The sequence below is a fragment of the Eschrichtius robustus genome, chromosome 9 (genome assembly GCF_028021215.1).
Source record: "Eschrichtius robustus isolate mEscRob2 chromosome 9, mEscRob2.pri, whole genome shotgun sequence".
Classification (NCBI taxonomy): Eukaryota; Metazoa; Chordata; class Mammalia; order Artiodactyla; family Eschrichtiidae; genus Eschrichtius; species Eschrichtius robustus.
This window is the reverse complement of record NC_090832.1, coordinates 2,389,788-2,403,332: the sequence shown is the minus strand read 5'-3', so window position 1 is coordinate 2,403,332 and position 13,545 is coordinate 2,389,788.

Sequence of the window (13,545 nt, the reverse complement as noted above, 5' to 3'; positions counted from 1 at the left end):
TCCTCAGAAACTAACCCTCAGAGATTGCCGGTGGCCTCCTACCTGCAAAGAGTGCCTGGCCCCTGGGCTCTCTGTGGCTCTGTCAACCTTCCCTTTCCCCTCTGCTGCCAAGGGGTGGGCAAACCAAGTGGCACCGTAGGTGCCCTCCCAGGTACAAAAGCCTTTCTGGGTCCGCATTTCTTGTTTGTAGCAAAAGGCTTCAGCCTCCTAGACCTTCCCTGAGCTCCAAAGGGCGGATTCAAGCAGTTACTAATTAGGGAAGTGAAGGCACACAGAAACAGAGGAAAAGCAGTCAAGAAACAGCAGTGCAGCGATAAAGAAGAGTCCTAGTTCCTCCTCAAGGGATAAATATATATATATATACACACACACATATATATGTATATATGTATCGATATATCTTTCTCTACAGGAACTAGGGCCGCCACCCAGGTGGGGGATGGTAACTTCAGGCTGAGCACAAGATTCCTGGAGCCCCGCCCTGTTACCTCATCACCAGTCAATCAGAAGAAGTCACACACCCCGCAGCCCTCACCCCAAATTTTGCCTATAAAAACTCTTCCCCGAAAACCATTGGAGAGTTCGGGGTTTTTGAACACAAGCTGCCTGTTCTCCGTCCTTGGTGCTGCAAAAAACCTTTCTCTGCTTCAGAGTCCCATGTTTGGGTCTGTTTGGCCTCCCTGCATCGGACAACAGTGGCTCTACAGTCAGGTGTGGATCTAATCAGGTCACTCCCCTGGAAAAACTTTCTGTGTCTCCCCACTGATCTCTGGTTTTTGTTTTTGTTTTTTATGGCCATGCAGCATGCAGGATCTTAGTTCCCTGGCCAGGGATCGAACCCACGCCCCCTGCAGTGGAAGCACGGAGTCTTAACCACTGGACCACCAGGGAAGTCCTCCCCATTGGTCTTTGGATGAGCATCAAAGTTCTTAGCCTGCTAGGGCCTCACAGCTCAGCGGACCAGATCGCTGTGCAGGACAGAAGTGCACATCCATCCCAGAGGCCTGGCTCCACCGCACAAACACTGGCCTTGTCATTCCTCAGCCATTGTCTCTGCTAAGATGCTCCCCTCACACCATCCCCATCCCCACACGCTACCCTAGTTAATGCCCGTTCGTATTTACCTTTTGAGTAAAATATGTCTTCCTCAGGTTCCTCTGCCATCCAGGACTGTGTAAGTGCACGGGTAATGTGCCCTCCGGCTTGTTACTCACCCACATAGTACACACCACTGTTTGAAATGAAATATGTGTGTGATTATTCCATTCACTTCTGTCTTTCCCTGTAGACTGCAAGTCAACACTCATATCTAGTTTACTCACCACCGAGTCCCCACTGCCTAGAACGATGGATGGCAAGTAGTAGGTGCTCAATAAAATAGCGCCTGTGGAAGGAATGCATGAGCTCCTCTGCGGTCTTATGCAGCTTTGTGCCTTTCTTGCCTTCCCCGTTTCTCCAACTGCTTGCCTCTTTCAGGCTCCTTTAACCACTTCCTCTAAACAACCTAGGCACACCCCACAATTCTGTCCTCTTCCCTCTCTTTTCTTTTAGGCTAAAAATATCCATTTCTTAAAACAAAATCACCTCCCATAATCCTAGTTCTCCCTCGAACCATGGTCCATCTGTATAAATCTCTCCTCCGTGGGGAGGGCTTTCCTGACCACAGCCAAATAGAAACAGAACTTGACTTAGAAAAGATTTTATTCTCGAGGATACTGCAGGGGGAGGGGACTCTAGCAACAGGAGAAAGCTCTGACTTGAGGATCTGCAAGCTTCTCGAGGGTTAGGCAAAAAGGGGTTTCTTTACAGAGAGGGGTAAACACAGCTAGAAAGAACTGGGGGTGGGAGATGGGCTGAGAGGGTGGCTTCCTAGGAGAGGACGTCAGGAGGGGCTCCTGCTGGCCTGCGTGTGTTCAGGAGGGGCTCCTGCTGGCTCTGGGTGAGGCTGGGCCAAAGGTCTAGGCCCGGAGGAAGGAGAGAAGCTGAACGAAAGGTCGGTTAATGAGCGTCATGTTCCGAATGACCACTGGGGACTGAAGTGAGGTGAGGAATGGGAATTCGGAGGGTCCGTGTCTGGCCTTGTCCCAGGTAAACAGGGGCGTCTTGCAGTCGTATCTGAGTCCTTGCAGTGAGCAGTTTTCTGGAACACAAAGGGCAGGAAGACTTTTTAACCTTTGCTGTGGTTCAGGATCACAGGCTCAAGTAAAATTCAGCATCGTCACCAGTGGCTACTTCCCACTGCATCACCTTGTTTATTTTCAGCAAGGCTCTCTTCATCGCCTTTGAGTTTCCTGTTATCTCCACCCCTTCCCCACCCCAGCCCCCGGGGTGCATTGACCGTGAAGCTGATGAGGGTTCAGCTCAGGCCCCTCACTGGCATGGGCCTCCAAGGCCCTGTCCCTCATTTTGCGTTCATGGGTTTTTGTTCCGGTTCTCAGTGAGGGACCTCCAAATTGTACAAGTTTTCAACCCCCAAACCTGGCTCTGGACCTGGGATGTCATCTTGTTCAATGCTGTCCACCTAGCTAGATCCTAAACAGAGCAGAGGGAGAGTTCAATAAACGTACAAGAAAGAAGGTATAGCGCAGGGAACTGCATTCAATATCCTATGGTAAAGCATAATGGAAAAGAATATAAAAAAAGAATGTATGTATATGTATGGCTGAGTCACTGCTGTACAGCGGAAATTGACGCAACCTTGTCAATCAACTAGACTTCAATACAAAATAAATGTAAAAAGAAAAAAAGAAGAAGGTGGGAGGGGCAGCTGGGGTCCAGGCCAAACTGGGGCTCTGGAAGCTGGCGAGCTGTCACAGCGACAGGTGGAGACGGCTGATGGCTGTAGCCTCAGGAGGTTGGGAGGAACCCGAGCGGTAAGCTTACGGGCTCCCACAGAGCAGCGTAGAAGAGTACAAATCATGCTGTTTAAGAGCTGGAGTTAGCTTGTGAAGAAGCATGTCCACAGGAGGCAGGGGGCGAGATGGCAACAGCCATTTCAATGACCAGGTCGGCCTTGAACCAGTGCTGATGGCTCAGTCTCTCAGGAACCTTTATTACACAACTTCTTATGGATTTAACTCCCTTTGCTTTCCTGTGCCCAACTCAGGAAACACTGCAGGTCATACTGCAACAGCAAACACCTCCCAAATCTCAGGGCTTCACTAACTACACCAACAAAGGTCAATCTTTGCCCGTGTTCCAGGCTGGCGGTGGGTCAGGTTATTTTCACTCTGGGACCCAGGCTGAAGGAACGAACAGCCGGAGCTGGTACCTGCCTTTCTAACGGCCCAGCGGTGGCAGAACCACACCCGGGCTCTGATCCCTCAGCATCTGACATCTGGTCTTCTATTCAAATTCTCTTGGCCAGAACATGTCACATGGCCAAGCCTGGTGACAACGAGGAAGGAAGTGTACATTCCCCACATGGGAGGGCGTTGTAGTCACAGAGCAAATGTTGAGCGCGTACGGGGAACGTCAGCCAATAGCTGGGAAAAGTAACATGGTCCACCGTCAATAAGGAGGCGGAAAGAAGGCCTGGAAAAGGCCAGTGGGCAAGCGGAGGGTGGGAGGTGGGTGCGGGCTGCTCGTCTGTGCTGGCCGGGGGTGTGCCCGTGCTTCCCCCCCACCCACCCCCCCCACCCAGAGACGCCCGGTGGGCGGAGTAACAGGAACCACGGAGCAGCACAGGTTTGGCTGAAAAGCCCCGGGTGGGCGCGCAGCACCCGCTGGTGGGGGACTTGTCAGATGCGAACTGATAAACACGAGCGCTCAGCTGCAGAGCAGGCACCTGTGCCGAACGTCAGAGAGCAAAGTTTTCCAACAGTGCTCTCCGCGCCGGATGTCTGCCTTGGCTCTCGGGGAACAGAGCCCAGAGCTGGGGCCGCGTGGCCGGCAGGAGCCACGGGAGGGGCTTGCCGGCTGGGGTCCGCGCTCACCTGTACTGGCGTCGTCCAGGCCAGGGGAGGCTCAGGTGAACGGGGGCTGTGGGTCAGGTGTCTCCAGCGGTTGGGAACGGGCCTGTCTGGGGGTGAGTTCAGACTCTCCACTTATGACCTGTGTGACCTTGGTAAGCTAACTGGCTTCGAGAAGCCTCGGCTTCCTCATTTGTAAAATAGGAAAGCAACGCGCTCTGACGACCTGTCATGATGATCAAAAAAGTGTCGTTAGTGGCTTAGTGCGAGCCCACTGCGCCGGGCACGTATTAGAAGCCCAGTGCTGCTTTGTTTCTTATGACAGAGCCTGTGGACCCTCACCTGGGAGGGAAGGACCTCAAGGGGCTCCTGGGGGTCTCGGCGATTCTGCCTTAGCCCTGAGCCTGGTGCCGGTGGGCGTTGGTTTTAGACCTTGTGTATTAAAAGCCATGACAGGAGAGAATGTCTCCAGTCTCTGCGGCATCTTTTTAGGTTCTGAAGCTTTAAGTAGCTTTGTCACACTTTGGGGACTCTTTCCTTAAAAACTCCTTTGCGTTCTAAATTATTTATATATTGATAAAGTTAGGACACTTTCTGGGTGTTTTCCCTCTGACCTTTCTCCGACTCTCATAGGACCAATATGTGTGGCCTTGCCATGCCAGCCTGGCTACCGAGGTAGCTATTTTGTGGAGCTGCTTTATTCTGAGCTGTGGTTATGACAAAACAGGAACAAGAAAGGAACAGAAAAAGATCAGCCAAGTGTTTTTCATGGTGTCGTTTTTCTTGAAGATTCACTTTAATAGTTGGAACTATAGGGAAGAAACGATTTGGAAGCGAGAATAAGACTAAATCAAGCCAAACAGCATAATATTCTAAATGTGAAATAAAGGAATGTATCACTTCCTGAAAAAAGAAAGAAAAAAATGAGCTCATTCACACACACATATGCACCTGTGCACACATCCCACACACGTTCCTACACGGATCTTAGAAGAGACTGTTTACTTGGATGTTTTTTAAAATTATTTATCTTAAAAAAAAAACTAAGCAGAGGAGGAGGGAGGGGGGGATTAGAGGAAGGCTGTCAAAAGGGACAAACTTCCAGTTATAAGATAAATAAGTACTAGGGATATCATGTACAAGATGATAAATGTAATGAGCACTGCTGTATGTTATATATGAAAGTTGTTAAGAGAGTAATCCTAAGCGTTCTCATCACAAGAAAAAGAAATTTTTTTTCTATTTCTTTAATTTTGTGTCTATATGGTTGATGGATGTTCACCAAACTTATTGTGGTCATCATTTCATGATGTACAAAAGTCAAATCATTATTCTGTACTCCTAAACTGTATTCAGCGCTGTGTGTCAATTATATCTCAATAAAACTGGAAGAAAACCAAACATTAAGCAGACTTAGACTTCTGAGATTTTACGACATGACTGAGCTGTTTTCCCTTAGATAAGCATTTCTGCCTTACAAATAATAGTTGAATATTCATGAACAGTTAATGTAGTGGATATTCTATTAATATTTAGTCTTGATCAACAGTGTTTAGTAGCCGATATAAATACATATAACGAATGCTCAAACATACTGGGAAGAGCTCTGAAGTCAGCCATCGAGTGGCCTTAAAGCTGCTGTGTGACCTTGAACAGGTGCAGCTGAGGTTTCCAGCTGTGCCCATGCGTGCCTGGGAGAGGGCCTGGCACCCTGCATTCATTGCACCGGCCCTGCCTCCCTACGAAGACCTCCTCTGAGTGAGGTGGGTAGTGGGAGCCCACAGGCATTATGTAGGAGGCTACCGTGCAGAAAAGAGCCTGTGCAAGCTTGTGCTTGCTGTGAATGTAAGTCCCCAATAATTGTCCCTTATGTACAAGCACTGACAAGTCAACTTCAAAGAAAAAAAATCCCAGCCCATTCAAATGGGATTCCTCTTTCCCCCCAAGGAAGGAGAAGCGTGGGCCTCCTGCTGGCCTTGCAGCGCAGCTCTGGCTTCCTGCTCGTGCCCACTTCCCCCTTCTTGGGGCCCCTGTCCTTGTTGCCACCAGCACTGTCCATCCTTCCAAGTCCCCTCCCGGATCCGCTGCCTCGTGGAATGCCTTTGCAGAACTGTCCCCGTTCTTCTCCCGTCTTCAAGCATTTAAAACCTCATCCCAGCGTCGTGTCATTTTCCAAAGTGGCCGCGGCGTTCTTGCCGGCCCAGAGACTCTTCCAGAATCTTGTCCTGCTCCGTGGAGTTACGGAGGCCCCTGCTTCAGTGACCCTGGGTGGGATTGCTGACCCTTCGCCTGGGAGAATGTAGCGGAGGGGACGCTGTGTGGCTTCTGAGGTCTTACAGCCTCCCTGGGCTCTCTCTCCTGGGATGCGCCCCGGAGCAAGCCTGCCGGGCGCTGAAGCGCAGACTCAGGCAGAGAGGCACGTGGGACGGCCACCTAGGAAGGACCGGAGCCAGCAGCACTGCCCCAGGTGACCCCAGCGCCCAACCTGACTCTTCCAGCTGAGACCCGACATCAGCAAGCAGAGTCAGGTCCCCCTGCGGGGGCCTGTCTGAGCTGTGGCCCCGAATGAGTGAGTGTGATGGACGGTCCTGCACGGCAATAGGTTTGGGGCATTTTGTTCTGTAGCCTCAGTAACTGGAACAATTGGTGACCAGTGGAGGAAACTAACCGAGGGACAGGACGGAAGCCAGAATTCTTTGATTGTAATTGTTTGGTAGATTTAACTTTAGAACAGTGTAGAATACATGTTTTACATAAAAATTCTTAAAAGGCCACCCCTCAAAACTAAAAGCAAAGTGAAAGAAATGTCTGTAGGTATTGGGTAGGTTGCTTGACCACACAGGAAGAAGTATTTCAAGTATTTTTTAAACATGGTGATTTTACTTTCTAGTACTTCCTAGTGGGACATATCCTAAGGCCAAATTCCAGCAAGGGAAACTTGCACTGTTTTCGGTTTCCATTTTGTTACTAAGCACGGAGTATAGTTACTGTGAAACTAAATAAATAAAATAAACACAGCAAATAAGTCATGATATTAACTCCACTAGGGATGTTTTAAGTCTGCGAGAAAGTCGGTGCAAAAATGGAGATTAAAGAAATTCAGAAATGCATGAAAACTTAAAAGTTGTGTCATGCTAAATTTGAATTGTAAATGTCAGTGAACTCATGATATATTTTCTTTAAAAAGAAAAGAGAAAAAACAACTGAGAAACAAAAAGACTTACTACCTAGCTCTATCCACTGAAAGGCCCTGGTACCAAGGACCAGCTCAGTACCAAGGAGCACCACGACTGTGGTCTCTAAAAGGAACCAGGGCTCCTTGAGAAATGGCTGCCGCCGGGTCTGTAGAAGGAAAGGCTGGACACGAGCCTGGAACACACTGTCGCATCAGAAAGCAAGGGAGCTGCTGGGGCCCTGTCCAGAGAACTCACAGGCGGGCTCGAGGGGATGATTTGGGGGCGTCGCAAAGAATAATGACTACAGTGGGTTGAAATACATTAAATCTGTTAAAAATCCATGAATGCATAATGACACCCCTCCCCTCCCAAATCCTCTTGGTCGCCCTTGGGGATTGAGTGGCAACAGAAGCAACTCGTTATTCTGAAAATTTTTAAATAAAAAGTAAGACTCACTCATTTATTTATTTTTTTATAAATTATTTTTATTTTTTTAATTTTTAATTTTTTTTAACATCTTTATTGGAGTATAATTGCTTTACAATGGTGTGTTAGTTTCTGCTGTATAACAAAGTGAATCAGCTATACGTATACATATATCCCCATATCTCCTCCCTCTTGCGTCTCCCTCCCGCCCTCCCTATCCCACCCCTCTAGGTGGACACAAAGCACCGAGCTGATCTCCCTGTGCTATACGGCTGCTTCCCACTAGCTATCTATTTTACCTTTGGTAGTGTATATATGTCCATGCCACTCTCTCACTTTGTCCCAGCCCCCCCTCCCCCTCCCCGTGTCCTCAAGTCCATTCTCTACGTCTGCGTCTTTATTCCTGTCCTGCATAGGAAGCACAACTCAGATTAATCAAATAATTGAGGAGGAAGAGTTCTTCTGTATGGAATTCCAGATAAAAGATGAAGAAGGAAAAATAGTATTACAATATTACCATTTTGCAACCCCAAATAAAATAACAAATCCGGGCCATGATCATCAATGGAAGCTAAAGCAGTAGAGGAAAGCTGAGAGGGAAATTTACAATGGATGGGTCAGTCCGAGGTCGTCAGGAGCCATGATCAATACTAACGTCACACAGAGACAAGCACACGCGACGTCACACAGAGACAAGCACACGCGACGCCACACAGAGACAAGCACACGTGACGTCACACAGAGACAAGCACACGTGACGTCCTGATTTTATGTGACAGAGAACCCACCTCACCGCCTGTGGAGCAGCCGTGCCACAATCCTACCTTTCTGTGTGTTTTGCTTTTAGGTTATTTGGTGCTATAGCCTCAGGTTCTCTTTATACAATTTCCCTTTTATCATTAAAAAAATGTCCCTTTTGTATCATAATGCATTTGCTTCAGATTTCACATCAGTGATATACATATTGCTATTCCTGCCTTATTTTGTTAAAAGGCACCCTGGTTCCTTTCAGTGGACATTCGTATTTCGAGACCATCGTCCTGGTGCTTATAGCTACTGGGTTAGTCATTGGTCCTAGTGCTTTTCAGTGGACAGAGCTAGGAAATAACTTCCGCTTGTCCTTTGGTTTTTGTTTGTTTGTTTGTTTGCTTTTTAAAGAAAATAGACCATGAGTTCATTCTGACATTTATGAATCAAATTTAGGATGAAAGAGCTTTGTTATTTTGTTATTTTCTTATTTTGATGTATCTTTGTGTCTCCCTTTAATGTCTTTCAAGCATTTATTTGGCCACAGATTAAAAAGGAGACTCTATTAGTCTACATGCTATCTTGCTTCCTCAAAATACAGCTAGTCATTAAAGCAATTTACCTTTCCTTTGGGGCTGATTTTGGCCTGGGAAACTGATTAAACCGCAGAGTAGTGTACCTGGACCAAATTAACATGCCGACTCATAAACTGTCTTAACTAGCTTAAAGTAAGCAAGATTTCATCCTCAATTGCCTTTCATCATGATCTTAAGAAGTAGGGGGTCATTTGACACATCATTGCTATTAACTCTCCTTACAGGTCTGTTAATGCAACAGCAAACGCCGGCAGGGGAAGAAGAGTTAAAAGGGGGTCCCAGGAGGAGAGTGGAGGCTGCTTCCTGCTAGACCAGCAGTAGGATTAGAGCCTGGAAGGGCCCCAAAAGTAAAGGCCATGGTACGTGGGCTCAGAACACCAGAAATCCTGCTTTTTCCCAGTCGTCTCCCTCCTGCACTGCTAGCGTTTCGTTTTCACATCTCTGCTGGGAGCTACGTCTCCTCCTGCCCTTCAAATCCTCTCCGTTCCTCAAAACACAACTCAGGTTTCATCCTTTTCCTGAAAGTTGACCTCCTTCACCTAATTTCCCCAGCTCCTGAATTCTAATTTCTCTTGGAGGCTAAAGCCTTTGAAAATATACTCTTGTGTATTGATTTATCCCTCTCTTCCACAATATTATAAACTGCTCGGGACGGAGCTGGGTCTTTCAATCCTTGCATGTCTCCGCTGTGCTGTGACAGGGCAGGTGCTTAATAGTTATTAATAGGCTAGTTTATTGCTTTAGTCCCATTCAGCCAAAAGCACTTTGTCCACAGATATGCCCCTATATGTGCTAAAAAACAAAGCAAAGCAAGCAAACAAACAAACAAAAAAACCCCACCAAACCCAACTTACATTTATATAGTACTTTCTGGATTAGAAAGCATTTTACTTTCATTATCTTACTTAGTTTTCTAACAACCCTGACGGTGGACAGAGCTGGAATTTGTGTCCCTTTTCCAAAAGGAGGAAAGTGAGGACTTGAGAAGCTCAGCACCTGATGAAGACACAGCTCTTCGGTGGGTGAGCCACCAGCAGAGCCAGTGTAAGCCTTCAGACTTCTCTTCCTCCTGTACCCCAATAGTGCTAGAAAATGCGTAAGAAATGTTACCTGAAAACTTGGCGATAATGCAAAAAGATGATTCCAGGTCCTTCGAATGTCATCCTGGAACATCACCTCACAGGCCCCCCCAAGGATGCTTTATTCTCTGCAACAGCAGTTCTCAAGCTTTTTGGTCTCAGAATCCCTTACACCCTTAAAAATTATTGAGGACGCCAAGGAACTATCGTAAATATGTGTTATATTTAACAATATTTACCTTATTTGAAATTAAAACTGAGGAGCATCCAAAAATTTATTACTTAATTTTAAAATAATGGCAAGCCCACTACGGATTCACATAAATAACGTATTTTTAATAAAAATTAACATATGTTCCAAAACAAAACCAATTTAGTGAGAAGACTGGCATTGTTTCTACATTTTTGCAAATGTCCTTAATGTCTGGCTTAATGGAAGAAAATTGGATTCTCATATTTGCTTCTGTATTCAGTCTGTCTGCTTGGATAAAGAAAATCCAGGCCCACGCAGGTATGTAGTTGGAAAGGGGAGGAGTATTTTAATAGCCCTTTAGAAACTGGACAAATAATCTAAAATGATAAAAGATCAGCTGCAATGTGGAATCTGAAGGTCTATCAGTGAACTTTTTGCACTCTGTTACCTTGGAATCCATTGCTCTTTCTGGAACGTTGAAGGGCATCATTTGTCCTCGTGTGGTAGGCAGAATAATGGCCCCGAAAGACATCCCTGTCCTACTTCCCTGAACCTGGGAAATGTGGCAAAAGAGACATTTGCTGATGTGATTGTGAGGGACACTGAGAGGGAGACAGACAGACAGAAGAGAGTGACAGAGATGCAACAGGAGAAGGACTCAACCCACCGTTGCTGGCTTCAAAGACAAGGAAGCAGATTCTCCCCTGGGGCCTCCAGAAAGGAGCACAGGGAGACCCGTGTCAGACGGCAGAACTGCAGAACTGCAAGATCACAGAGCTGTGTTGTGTGAGGCGCTAAGTTTGCGGCGGTTTGTTGCAGCAGCAACGGGAAACTCTGACACCATGTAGACTTTGTAACAGCGTGAGCTGGTCATTTGGAAAATAGTGGTTCACTGGGTTAGGTGCAGATTTTCCCAATGTTGACGTGGTTCATTACACAGTCTCAAAGAATCATTAATATCACACTGACTTCATCAGAAAACTCTTTAAATATTAGGAAGCTTTCAAGGACTCACAGCAACTATCCAAAATTTTCACTTGAAAACTTTTATCATTGGCAACAAATACTGTCAGCTGTTTTCCTTGAAGCGACAGACTAACTTCATGCACTCTTGAAAAATGTCTTCTAAATACTGAAGTCTAAACAACCAGCTTGTCTCTCAGTGGTTCTTGCAGATGAAAATGGGGCTCGGGCTGGATTAACTGAAGTGAGCAAAGGAAAAGACAAAATACCTCCGGAAGCCTCAGGTTCCTCTCCTTTGCTTCTTTTGCTCTGACTTCAGGGCCACCTTCCTCCTTTCCTTCTAAGCCACCTATGGCTCGCTATAACCTCCAGCCGGCCACACAAATTTTCCCACCAAACTTTCTCTTTTCTCACTCCCTTTTCCTCTGAACTTGTCAGAACCCGTCCCTTTAAAATTAAGCCTTCTGAGAATCCAGGAACGAAACCCTTAATTTTTCATATTCCCTGGACTAAAGCTGAACTGCAAATCATAGTCAAAGATTTTCTCAAAGTAACTGAAGATCCTCACAGATTTGCTGAGGAGTTTAATATAGTCACTCAAACTTATCAGCATGGCTTCTCTGACTCATAGCAGCTAGTTCAGATGCTTATCAGCGAGGGTCAGGCCCAGATTCAATGAAAACTGCTAATTTGGAAAGTCCCGAAAGGTGTCTAGAATCACAACTGGGAGACCAGCCCTCTAACTTATTATATGATCAGGTTCAAGCAATTCCTAGGGCTTCTCCAAAGCCTGTTGACTGGAACAAAATTCAAGCTTGCGCACAAAAATCTGATGAACTGTTCATGATTATCATAATTGACGTCAGAATGTTTTTAAAGAAAATTCTGGCCTTTCTTCAGTTGTTGACTCCACCTGGGTAGCTTTTAATTCTGTACATTAATAGGCTGAACTGGGACCTTTCTAGTAATAAGGGCCAGGATGGAACAGGAGGCTGTGTCCACTCCAGATTTAGTTACCCTGCCAAGTCAGCTCTCCCACACTCTAGATCACTCACCTCCAAGGAAGACCACCAAAATTCTTCACCTTCAACTCCAGCAAATGAAGGCTCCTAAACAAAACCCAGACCCTCCTGGTTCCTGCTATTGTTGCAAAGAGCCAGGACATTGGAAAAGAGATGGTTACAAATTTGAGCATGTCGGGGGCCTTCAGCTCTCTAACCAGCCTCTCCAGCGTCCACCCAGTTCCCGGTGACGGGGCTCCGAGTAACTACGGGGGCTCTTCCCAATCCTCCCTCTTCATTGGCTTGAACATCTCTCCAGATGGGGATGAACCTTTTCCAGTCCTAACTGATGCTGGAGCCGCACACTCAGTGCTCAGTCCCACTACTATTGATGGAAAACAGTCCCTGCCTTGGAGTACTAACACAGTTCAAATAATGGGGATCTCTAATGAACCTCAAAAGGTTCCTGTCTCTGAATCTATTCCCTTTTGTTTAGGCCCTTTGAGAAATACCCAGCCTTTTCTCCTTAGTTCTTCCTCCCCAGCCATTTATCAGGCTGAGACTCCTTATAGAAGTATCATGCCACAGTTTCTTTCTCCCAAAAGGTGGAAATAATTCTAGAATTTGGGAGTAGTCATCAAAGTAACCCACCAAGTGAATTAAATGACCCTTTGACATCTTTTATTTCCTCTGCCTCTCATTGTACTAGAGCTGATTCTGAAAACACTGATCATCTGTCCCTATTGAATCAGCTACCACCACCTTATGGGCAAAATCTCCAACTGGCAAAATGAACAGCACATCTCCCACTGAGGTTCTAACAGACCCCTCAAAAATCTCTCCCCAGAATTAATCAATACCCTATAAGTAAAGAAGCCCTTCAAGGCATACAGCCTGCAATAGAAGATTACAAGGCTCAAGGTCTCATTGCCCCTTGTACTAGCTCCTGAAACACTCCCATTTTACCAATGAGAAAAACCTAAGGGCCAAGGGTGAAGGCTTGTCCAGGACCTCTGAACAATAAACTACATTATTATCCCCTGACACCCTGTTATTTCCAACCCTCATATGTTACTAACATCCATTCCCGATGGAAGCAAATTCTTTCCGGTAATTGATTATGCAGCCCATTCTTTAGTATCCCAGTTGATGAACCCAGGCAATACCTTTTTGTGTTCAGTTGGAAAGAAAAACAATTTGCCTGGACAATAATGCCTCAGGGTTTTACTGAGAGTCCTTCTTATTTCTCACAAATTCTGAAGGCTGATCTGGATGATATAAAGTTCCCTAGGGGTTCTACTGTGTTGCAATATGTGGATGATTTGCTTCTTTGCTCTTTTTCTAAAGCCTCCTCACAAAAAGACAGCATCCACCTGCTAAAGCTTTCAGCCTTAATCACATCTATATTCTAGCTCTATGTTAATTACTTCTTATGTCTCTGCAAAAGGATGAT